The 11,507-nt window shown below is 44.8% G+C and overlaps 1 protein-coding gene across 18 annotated transcripts in view; it reads left to right on the top strand.

The window, feature by feature from the left end:
• Nucleotides 1–374: 374 nt before the first annotated feature.
• Nucleotides 375–11,507, top strand: part of MICAL3 (microtubule associated monooxygenase, calponin and LIM domain containing 3) — a 262,563-nt gene continuing 251,430 nt past the window's right edge. For 6 of the 18 annotated variants that reach the window (XM_045588548.1, XM_045588555.1, XM_045588551.1 and 3 more), the window contains exon 1: nucleotides 375–724. The gene's annotated coding sequence lies outside the window, so the exon portion shown is untranslated. The remainder of the gene's footprint in view (nucleotides 725–11,507) is intronic. The other 12 variants (XM_045588557.1, XM_045588552.1, XM_045588549.1 and 9 more) reach the window with 6 other exon arrangements.

The raw sequence follows: 11,507 nt of genomic DNA, 5'->3' as shown, positions 1-11,507 counted from the left end.
ATCTGGTTCAGTTCTGTCCACATTTTCTTTTAGCTCTCTAACCCCAAAATTTGAGGATTCTCCTAATTTCTTTGTTTTCCACCTGGATAGGATAAGGAAGAACATTCTAGTTTTGCTGTGAGGCGGGTACTGAGAACAACAAACGAGTCCCCTTTAAGTGCATCCTCTCTTTTCCTCATCTGGCAGCCCACCACGTTTTCCCATTGGTGTCTCCTAGTCCCTTTCCAAGATTCCCAACCAATCCACTGCTCTCTGTCGCCAGGACCCGGCTTTGAGGAATGTACCATGTGAACCGTGCAGGGGGGGAGTAGAAAAGGGGACTTGGGAGGAGACTGCTTATTTATTTACCTTTTGCCCGTAACCGTGAGATTCTGACACTGTTGGAGTCTGCAGGTAGCAACAGCGTCTCGGAATATGAGAGCTACGTGGCACTTCCCGAAGTGCAGTTAGATCTGTCACCCCCAAGGCTGGGGTCCTTTGGTCGCGCTGGAGGGCTGCAGCCCTTGCCCTTCCAAGTGCCCTCCCAGCCGGCAGCCTCATCGCTGCCTGGGCTGCCCGCTCCGTGTAGTGGCCTTCGCGGATGCTGCCGGGCTGCTAGGTAGTGGCCAGGGCCGGCCAGAGGTCGCTGGCGCCAGGTGAACACAGCAGCATGAGGCGGATGTGAGGACTGGGCTGCACCCCGAGCTCGGGGTTTCCGCGGACGACGGCGGGCGGCCTGGAGCAGGTGATCACAACTACCCGATATGTGGCCGAGGCGCTGCCGCCCTGGCAGTCCGAGGGCGCGGGGCCACTGTGTGGCTGGCGCCTCCTCTGGCGGACTTCCCAAGCCCTTTTCCGGCGGGGCCGGCCTCAGGGTCCCTGGAATTGGGTGCGGCGCAGACATGCGGGTCCCGAGTCCCAGGGAGGTTTCAGCACTTTGTGGAAGTGGGACTTGGAGAGTGGGATGCATTTGGTGCAGGTTCTGGAGGCTGGTGGTGGGTGGGGCCTCCCCGCTGCTGGGCCTCCGGCCTTCTCCGGAGCTGAGGACTGGATCCTCCTCAGTCGCCTGTGGCCAGGCGGATCGTCAGCCTCCACGGGGCGGTCCTGTCCTGAGAGCCTTGGCCTGCAGGCCTGGCGGAGATTGAGTGGGCTGTTGCGGTCTGTGTGGAAGATGTCCAGGAAAGGACCCTCAAGTTCTTTTTCCTTTTATTTTCTCGGACAGGGCCACATGCATCACTTATCTATGAGCCACCCTCTCCCACTTCCCTAACTGTTTCACCAGACCTCGCTGTTGGAGGTCTGCGTGGCACATTGGAAATTCCTACTTTACAAATCACCTCAAGAAACCCTGTACTCAGATCAGAGGCTCACCGGGTGTTAACCGGAAGCAGACGCTGTGGCAGCATGAGCTGTGGGGTTCTGGGAGGATGGTAAGCTAGCCATCGCAGTTTGTTGGGCCCTCAGGCAGGACCTCTTACCTCATCCTGTCCAGGGGCATGGACTGGCCTTATATCTTGGCCGATTTTTCTCCACAGTCATAATTCAGGGAAAGCGTTTCCACTGAATACGAACCATATTTATGTTCTTTGAATGTTGGTGAACACGCAAACGTTAATTATAGTTTACATGAAATGCGTTAATGCAGAGGAATGTTAATGGTTTACATGAAGTGCAGAGGATTGGAGGTGTATTGTAAATAGTGTCTTTTTTTTTTTTTTTTTTTTTTTTTTTTTTAAGGCTTATCACTTCTTTTCTTAGTGGGATGTGGGAATGGCATTTAAACATCAGAACACCAATGTGTATTTGGTCCCATCTGACAGTTTTCAACATAGACAATCATTTAGGATAAAAGCTTGTAACCCAGGAGTGAGAATGAGTTGGGTTTTTTAGTGAGAAAAGTGAGAATTGTTGCTGCCAGCAGGAAGGCTTTGCTCTCATTACCTGGCCACACATATGCCATTTCATTGTTGTGGTTGCCTTTCCCTGTGAGCACATCTGTAAAAGGCCTTTAAGAAGATCTTATGAATTCCGTATTTGTCAGATGTGCTCGAGTCAGAAATCTGGCTCATGTTGTTTTATCCCTACATTGAATTCTTGTGATCCAGGCTTAAATTTTTTTTTTAAACTTTTAAAATAGTACATTAAATAGCACGAGTTAATTCCAGAATTTTAGGAATTCTGTTTGGGAGTTCCTCTTGCAAAGGATCTTTAGGAACTTGAACTTGGTTTTAGCCAATACTCTTTGTGTTCACAACACTAACCATTGAAATACCTAGGACTTGATTACCAGATTGTGATTCCTCCACCCCCATCTTCTTGGTATAGTTCCCTCCCTGGTGATGGCTGTTTGTGGTGTTTCTAAGTGTAGGAGAGAAAATAGGCTCTAGAGTACATAGCAGATGTTTAATAAATGTAAGTAATCTTTTTTCTCTCTGAACATTTGTGGATGATGAAATTGGATGCAGTTTGATTGCATGCTCTCCTCTTAAGTTAGGAAAATTAGCCCTTTCAGTCTTCTTCTCACCCTAATCTGTAGCTCTCACATTATAATTTTTATGTTAGGTTAAAAATGAAACTCAGCCGAAACCGGTTTGGCTCAGTGGATAGACCATTGGTCTGCGGACTGAAAGGTCCCAGGTTCAATTCCGGTCAAGAGCATGTACATTGGTTGCGGGCACATCCCCAGTAGGTCGATGTTTCTCTCTGCTCGATGTTTCTAGCTCTCTATCCCTCTCCCTTTCTCTCTGTGGAAAGTCAGTAAAATATATTTTAAATAAATAAATAAATAAATAAATAAATAAATAAATAAAATGAAACTCAAACCTCTGGACCTAGAAATGAAAATCAAACAAGGAAAAATTGAGCACTTCCTCCTAGCTTGTATTGCAATTTTTCAGAAATGATGGTACACACTTAAGGACAACTCTGTGGGTCTGGTGCATAGTGTGTGGGTGAGGATTTTGGTTGTTGCTTTGACATGTCCAAGTGGAACCATAAACCTTTCCTAATTTCTGGCACTGGCATCAGAGCTGGGCCGGATGGGAGAGGCCTGACTGGCAAGTAAGGGCAGTCTTAAGTTTGATGGGCTCTGCCTCTGACCTGGGCTTTGTGAAGAGTTGCTGTTTACCTCCTGTTGCTTCTAGCAGGCTCCATGTGAACAGATTAAAAGGCTATCAAGGCCAGCCAGAGTGGCTCAGTGGTTGAGAGTGACCTATGAACCAGGAGATCACGGTTAGATTCTGTCAGGGCATATGCCTGGGTTGTGGGCTTGATCCTCAGTGTGGGGCGTGGAAGAGGCAGCTTATCAATGATTCCCTCTCATCATTGATGCTTCTATCTCTCCCTCTCCCTTCTTCTCTGAAATTAAAAAAATAATATTTTAAAAGTTATCGAAGTGTTCTTAAAAGAGTAAGAAACATCAATGGCTTATTTACATCATATTATTGGGTGTTACATTTTAATAATAATCATGCTCTGAATTTACTTAATGCTTTTCCTTTGAAGAAGTGAAAGCTTTTTCAAAACCTATTATCTCATTGATTCTTACTTTTGTGAGGTCATCAAAGTTTAGTACAGTATATTATATCCATTTTATAGGTGAACAAATGGAGGTAACATGATTTACTCTGCCTTTTGCTCAGTGTGGGTTTCTAGTTTGAAGACCTAGAACCTCTTATTGCCCAAGCTCAGCTACTTTATGATTTTTATTTCATGTATTTATTTTTTTAACCAAAATAGTCTGGGATCCTAACCACTGATTGGAACAGAACCTTTTACCCAGTTTGATCATTACTGATCACTCATTTATTTCCCTGTGAAAAAGAAAAAGGGAAGATTTTAACTAGTGACATGGGTTAGTTTGTTTTCAAAATAGGTTTTTCTCAAAAGCAGACATACAGAGGTAGGGGAAAAATCAATCTGCCTTTTAGCATTATAAACACCATTTAGATAAATGGTTCCTATGGACCATTACATAGTAGCTAGAGACCTGGTGCACAAATTCTGGGATGGAGACTGCAACTGAGGTACAAGGGTGTGTGTCCCTTAGCCCAGCCTGCACACTCTCCAATCTGGGACCCCTCGAAGGATGTCCGACTGCCTGTTTAAAGGGCAGTTGGACATCCATCTCACAACCCAGGACTGCTGGCTCCCAGGAAAGGCTGGGGCCACCGCCTCTTCCTGCAGCCTGCCTTTAGGCCCATCATCACTGTGGATCTGTTGGACTTGGCAGACAGTCTTTGCAGTCACTGCTTTCCTGGAGTCACTGCTCCAGTGGATTGGCAGCCCTTGCTAGAGGAGCCTGCTGTCAGGTTGTGCTCTTTCCCAGGTGTTTCAGCATGGGTGGGAGTAGTCCTGGGTATGGAGTTACTTAACTGCTGTTTTGGAAATTAGAGGTGACCATGTTATCTCCAAGGCTCTTTTCTCACCCTAGAACCACAATATTGTAGGGACCTTGGAACCTGCTGGTAGCCTCCCACTCCTTCATCTTCCTTAAGTTCATTCAAATAGAAATTACATTTTCTAGAAATGAGGTAAGCAACTTCTGACAATTGCTCTGCTATATTGAGTTGACTCAGTGTGGTAATAACATTTAGACCTATTTACATGCTCTAAGGAAAAGTTCTCTCTGTCCATGACAGTGACCCCAGAGAGGGGATCATCAGCTTAAAGGTTTCCCTTGCTTTAAAAAAGCTTGATGTATAGAAATGTAGATTAACTTCCAAAATACAGTGTGTGTCTATACATCCTAAATTTAATTTTAAATTTAATTCTTCACAGTATAAGAATTTTGCAGAATTTCTTCTCTAGGAATTTAAAATTTTACTTCTCTAGATATAACTATTTTAGGAGGTCTGATCTTCCACCATTGCCTTGCCCTCTCTGTTCCCACCACACATGCAACCTAAGAGCCATGGATGCTACTGGGTTCTGCCTTTATAGGCCTCCAGGCCTGTCATCCTCACTTGTTGGTGTGGCAGATAGAACCAGGTGCTGTTAGTCAGAGCTAGCCTTTGCTGATCCTACCTAATAAAAGAGTAATATGCAAATTGACCATACCTCAGCTACACCAACCAGTCACGACCACCAGCCAATCAGAGCGAGTATGCAAATTAACCCAAACCAAGATGGCTGCAGCCACAGAGAGCAGAAGGGAGGCTTGGGTTTCCCAGACGATGGAGGAAGCCAAGCTTTCCACACACCCTGGGAGGCCTAGGCCTCCACTCAAGGCTACAAAATTTCAATTATAGAAGGTAAACAAATCCAAACAGAAATGGCTGCCAGCCACAGAGCAAGTAGGAGGTTTGGCTCCGCTCCAGGCTTCAAAGTTTCAATTGTAGAAGGTAAATAAATTTCAGATACCAGGGCCTCCGCATGGGTTGCCAGGGGGCATAGCTAGCCTGCAAACCACCACAGGCCCCTGGCTCAGGTTACCCCATGCCCCAAGGGAACACCCACCTTGATTTGGGACACCTTTCAGGATAAACCAGCTGGCCCCCACCCATGCACCAGGTCTCTATCCTATCTAATAAAAGAGTAATATGCAGATTGTCTATCACTCCAATACACAATATAGCTGCCACCATGTGGACACAAGATGGCCACCACAAGATGGCCAATGGGTGGGGGGGGGGGGGGTTGGGAGGCACCAGGCCTGCAAGGGAGGAAAAGTTGGAAGCGATCAACCCTGCAGGTGAGGGCAGTTAGGGGTGACCAGGCTGGCAGAGGAGGAAAGTTGGGGGCAAACGGGCTGGGAGGGGAGCAGTTAGGCATTAGTCAGGCTAGCAGGTGAGTGCTTAGGGGGTGATCAGGCTGGTAGGCAGAAGTGGTTAGGGGCAATCAGGAAGGCAGGCAGGCGAGCAGTTGGGAGCCAGCAGTTTTGGATTGTGAGAGGGATGTCCGACTGCCCATAGGACATCCCTCGAGGGGTCCCAGATTGGAGAGGGTGCAGGCTGGGCTGAGGGACACCACCACCCCTTCCCCGCCTGTGCACGAATTTAATGCACCAGGCCTTTAGTATGCATATAAGATATTTGCTTAATCTCTTCCTGCCCTCTTCCTCCTTCCCTTTGAGATTCCTTCGTCTGTTCTGTGTTTCCATGCCTCTGGTTCTATTTTATTCACCCTGTTATTTCGTTGATTAGATATCTTGTTTGATTACTTTTATATTTAATTGTTGATAGGTATGTATTTTCTGCCATTTCATTGTTCATACTCCTTTTCTTTTTCTCCTCTTCTTTTTCTTCCTCCTCCTTTTTTTTTTCTTCCTCCTCCTCCTCCTTCTCCTCCTCTTCCTTCTCCTTCTAAAGAATACCCTTCAACATTTCCTGTAATGCTGATTTTGTGGTGATGAACTCCTTTAGATTTTTCTTGTCTGTGAAGCTTCTCTTTCTGACCCTCAATTCTAAATGAGAGTTTTGCTGAGTAGAGTAATCTTGGTTATAGGTCCTTGCTTTTCATCACTTTCATTATTTCTTGCCACTCCCTTCTGGGCTGCAAAGTTTGTGTTGAGAAATCAGCTGACAGTTGTATGGGTGCTCATTTGTAGGTAACTACTGCTTTTCTCTTGCAGATTTTAAGATTCTTTGTCTTTAACTTTTGGCATTTTAATAATTGATGTGTCTTGGTGTGGGCCTCTTTGGGTTCCTCTTGTTTGGGACTCTCTGCACTTCCTGGACTTAAATGTATTTCTTTCACCAGGTAGAGGAAATTTTCTGTTATTATTTCTTCAAATAGGTTTTCAATATCTTGCTTTCTGCTCCTTCTGGCACTCCCATAATGCTAATGTTGGTATACTTGAAGTTGTCCCAGAGGCTTCTTACACTGTCTTCATACTTTTGGATTCTTTTTTCTCTCTGTTCTTCTGCTTGAGTGTTTTTTGCTTCCTCATATTGTTGATTTGATTCTTAGAATCCTTTACTGTTGAATCTCTGTAAATTATTTTTTATTTCAGTTAGTGTATGCCTGATTTCTGACTGGCCCTTTTTTACGTCTTTGAAATTCTAACTAAGATCCTTGAAAGTCTCACTAAGTCCCTTGAAGCTCTCCTGAAGATCCTTGACTAACCTTACAACTGTGGTTTTGAGCTCTGTATCCAGTAGTTTGCTTTCTTTCATTTGTGTCATATTTCTTTGTCTCCACATTTTGGCTGCTTTTCTGTTTGTTTTTATGTATTAGGTAGAACTGCTATGTCCCCTGGAGTTGGTAGAGTGGCCTTGTATAGTAGGTGTTTTGTAGGGCCCAGTGATTCAGTTCCCTGAGTCACCTGAGATGAGCACTCTAGTTGCACCTCTGTGTGGGCTGTGTGCACAGTCTTGTTGTAGTTGAGCTTGGTTGCAGCTGGTGTCACTGTGAAGAATTGACCTCCCGGCCAATTGCTGATGGTGTCATTGTGAGAACCAGCTGTGGCTACAGGGGGAGAGCTGCAGAAAACACTCCTATGGAGCAGGACTTGATTCAGTAGGGCTTTGCTGTTTGTTGAGTCTGCACCAGGACTGTGTCACTTGTGGATGTGTAGAGTTGTAATCTGCTATTATTTGAAGCTGTCTACTGAGTGCACTGGCTCTAGGATCTCCAGGGACTTGCAATGTCAGCCACTTCCTGGGGCCACCTGGCAGAAACTACAGAGGGATTTGTAGATGACCCCTATTTGCTATTTTTATTGGGCTTAGAGGTGCCCAGGTGAGGCCCAACTGTGAAGCAAGGCAGGTTGGTGCTAGTACCAGATCTTCAACCTTTTATTGATAGGTTTGGGGCACGCTGACATCAGCTGCAGCTTGTTTGAGTGATTTTAGCAAAGTCTGAAGCCTGAGCCATTACAGGCCATTCATATGGAAAAGCTGCTGCAAACAGCATGGGTGGGGCTGTAAATTGATGGAGTGGGGTCTCAGGAAATCTTGAGGGCTGAGAAAACAGTTTGAGCCAGGCTGATGGAGACTCAGATATGGCTGCCAGTCAGCTCTGGGACAGAGTAGGTCCCAGCACAGGAACAGTGATCCCTGTGAACACTCCAGTCTAGGAGAAAGCGATCCTGAGTTTCTGTCCTGATGTCAGACAGTCTAGTCTTCCCTGTATGTGTCTGGGTCCCCCAGTGCCTCTTGGCACTAGAGCTCATAGGGGTTGCGTTTGAGTCAATTTGTGGGCCAGCCCTTTAAGAGAGACATGTGGGACTCCAGCAGACTCCTTGTCACTCAGCCACAATCTCCACTGGTTTTTACATTTTGGGCAGCCTACACAGTAACTATCTCTCCCCCAAAGACACATATGGGTGTCAGACGAGCCCATTCAGTGCCTACACTCCTCCTACCAGTCTAGATGTGCTTTCTTTTTTAATTCTCTAGTTGTAGGACCTCCATTCAGCCGTCTGTTAGGAGGTTCTGAATGATGGTTGTTCTGTATTTTGGTAGTAATTTTGATGTGGTTGTGGGAGGCTGCAAGTACCTGCATTTACTTACTGCCATCTTGGTTCTTCATTGTTGATGTTTCTATCTCTCACACCCCTTCTTTGAAATCAATTAAAAAAAATACACACACACACACACACACACACATACATATACATATATATATATATATATGTATAAATGCAGTAGTTATATTCTCACTCCCTCTACTCAAGCTTCTCTGGCACCTTACAGTTTTCCCCAACACTCCAGATATGCCCCTGCCTTAGGACCTTTGCACAGTATTTCCTCTCCCTGAAATACTATTCCCCAAGGTGGTTAATTCCCTTAGCCATTGAATTCCTTTTTTTTAGATGTTACTTTCTCCATGAAAGCCTCTCATGCCATCCAGTAAAAATTTCAACATGTCCCCCTTTCCTTAGAACTCCTCATTCCTTTTATTCTGCTTTATATTTTTCTTTCTCCAGGGTACTTTCCACCCTCCAGCATACTTTACTTAAAGTTTATGGAGAGGCACTGGATCCAGACTGCCCAGGTTTAAGTCTTGTCTTCACTGATGTACTTCTTTAGTCACCTTGGGTAGATTAGCCCCTTTAGCTTGGTTTCTTCATTTGTAAGAATGATACCTAACTCAGGTTTTTTATGAAGATTAAATGAGTTAATAGAATAAGAGCTATATACGTGTTTGATATCTACTGCTCTTATTGTGTTTTCTCCCACTAAAATGGAAGCTTCGTGAAGTTGAAGAGCTTTATCTGTTTCGTTCTCTAATGCAGTGGTCACCAACTGTGAGGTCCAAAAGGTTGGCGACACTGCTCTTATGTATCCCTAGCATTATGAACAGGGCCTCGTATGCATTGAGTGAATGAGTAGGTTGTAGGTCAGGAAATGGAAATAGTGAGGTGTGGTCAGCTATGGATAGCAGAGGCCTACCTGGGTTCCCATTCCAGCTCTCTACTTAATGACTATGTAATTAGGTCAGGGTCTTTCTTAAAATTGCAAAACAAAACAAAATGTAATAGTTTAGAATGTTTTTAAACAACTTGCATTTTTAGACAAGATATTTTGACTTCCTAGTATTCATTCATAGTTTGCTTCCAACTCCCCTTCTAATTTTGATTATATTAATTTTATCTTGTCAGATACTTGCATTCACTAGCATAAATCCCATAGGATTCAATGGTAATTTCTGATTTTTTTATTCTGGCTTTTCCATTTTTGGCTTCTTTATTTTGATTAATCTCTTACTTGCTTGCTCTGGACCAGTGTCTTAATTTCACCAAGTTTCCTGCTAATGACTCCCATGTTAGAGTTGTTAGCAGAATTAGATAAAATAATATACAATGGGTTCCAAGCATGATATCAGCCTGGCTGGTAGCAGATGATAAATGTTAATTATTTTCCTTCTTCAGCACGACTGGAAGAAGTAAAGGAAGCAGTTGTTGGTCAGGAGTGGTGGGGGAAATCCTGAATCGAGGTATAAAGAGAAGGACAAAATCAAGATGGTAGGTAGAGGTGTGACCATCACAGGCCAGCTTGACTGGGGTGGTTAGTAAGAAGGAACTCTTTATTGTCAAACATGATGCTAAGATGAGGAATTTAGATTATTTTTTTGTTACTTTATATAACTATAGAAAAGCATATGAATAGTACAAGGAACTCTTGTTTACCCTTTTCAAGAACCTCCAATTGTTTTCTTTTTGTCTATTTGCTTTTTCATATTTTTCTCCCCTCTGTATGAAGTAGAGACATTGTACCCATTGGATCCCTAGATATTTGTGTTTTTCCTAGGAGCTGGAATATTCTCTTAGATTTTGATAGGGACCCTTAGATTCTTAAATAAGAATGTGGCACGATGTGAAAAGTACTTGGGTAAGACAGCACTGCCTGTGGGCAGGCAGTTTGAAATAATTTCCAGTGGAGGGTTATGAGGACATTGGTGACTAGAAAAGGAAAAAGGGTTAGAAACCCAGGATAGGTGTAGTGGAACCTTGGGTGTGTACTGCTTGGAACAGGTGGAGGAATAGGACGAGTGGAAGGGAGAGGGAGCTCATATGCTGTTAAAAGCAACCATGCTTTCTGGGGAGAAGAGCCATGTGCATAATCTGAAAAAGCAAATTTAACTTTATACTAAAGGCTTGGTGCATGAAAATTCATGCACTGAGGGGGCGGGGTTGTCCCTCTGCCCAGCCTGTGCCCTCTTACAGTCTGGGACCCCTCATGAGATGTCCGACTGACAGATTAGGCCTGCTTCTGGGCGACTAAGCTGGCAGTCAGAGATCCCTTTGGCAGCCTGGGAGTCCTCAGGGGATGTCCGACTAATGGCGTAGGCCCGCTCCCTGCGAGGGCCTAAGCTGTTAGTCGGACATCCTTAGCAATGCCACGGAGGTTGGAGAAGCGCCTGCCACTGCCAGTGCACTGGCCAGCCATAAGCAGGCTTCTGGCTGAGCGGTGCTCCCCTGTGGAAGTGCATTGACCACCAGGGGGCAGCTCCTGCATTGAGCGTCTGTCCCCTGGTATTCAGTATGCATCATAGCGACCAGTCTTTCCACCATTAGGGTCAATTTGCATATTACCCTTTTATTATATAGGATTAGAAGTCTAGTGCACGAAATTTGGTCATGGTAGGTTCCCTAGGCCTGACCGACAATCAGGGCTGATTGGGGTCTTCTGGCTGCTGGCTGGGGCCTTCCTTCATTCTGTGCTGCCCCCTGGCAGTCAGCGTACATCATAGCGAGTGGTCCAACTCCCTGTCTCCTGGTTGAACTCCTGAGGGGACACTTTGCATATTAGCCTTTATATATATATAGATTTGGGAATATGAAACTTCATTCTTCCCTTTTATTCTTATTACAGTCTGTGAAGATAAAAATCTGTATTCTTAAAGGAGCAGCTGGGACATGCTGGTGCTTATCAAAGGCATAGAGATCTAGTATGGTCTGAAGGACAGTGCAGTTGCTGATTACTTTATGCTTTGTCATAAGGATAGTAAGTAGAAATGAGCATTCAGGTAGTCTGGCATAGATCTAGATAGGGATCAATAGTGCTTAGGTGGGGTGGATGGTGGAAAGCCAAGGACCAAAAGCAGCTTTAGGAAGGGGAATCTATAGGGAACCAAGGAGGAGT

Source organism: Pipistrellus kuhlii, unplaced genomic scaffold (assembly GCF_014108245.1).
Source record: "Pipistrellus kuhlii isolate mPipKuh1 unplaced genomic scaffold, mPipKuh1.p scaffold_m20_p_3, whole genome shotgun sequence".
Classification (NCBI taxonomy): Eukaryota; Metazoa; Chordata; class Mammalia; order Chiroptera; family Vespertilionidae; genus Pipistrellus; species Pipistrellus kuhlii.
Note: the sequence above shows the minus strand (reverse complement) of the source record. Positions and strands in the feature narration are given on the sequence as shown.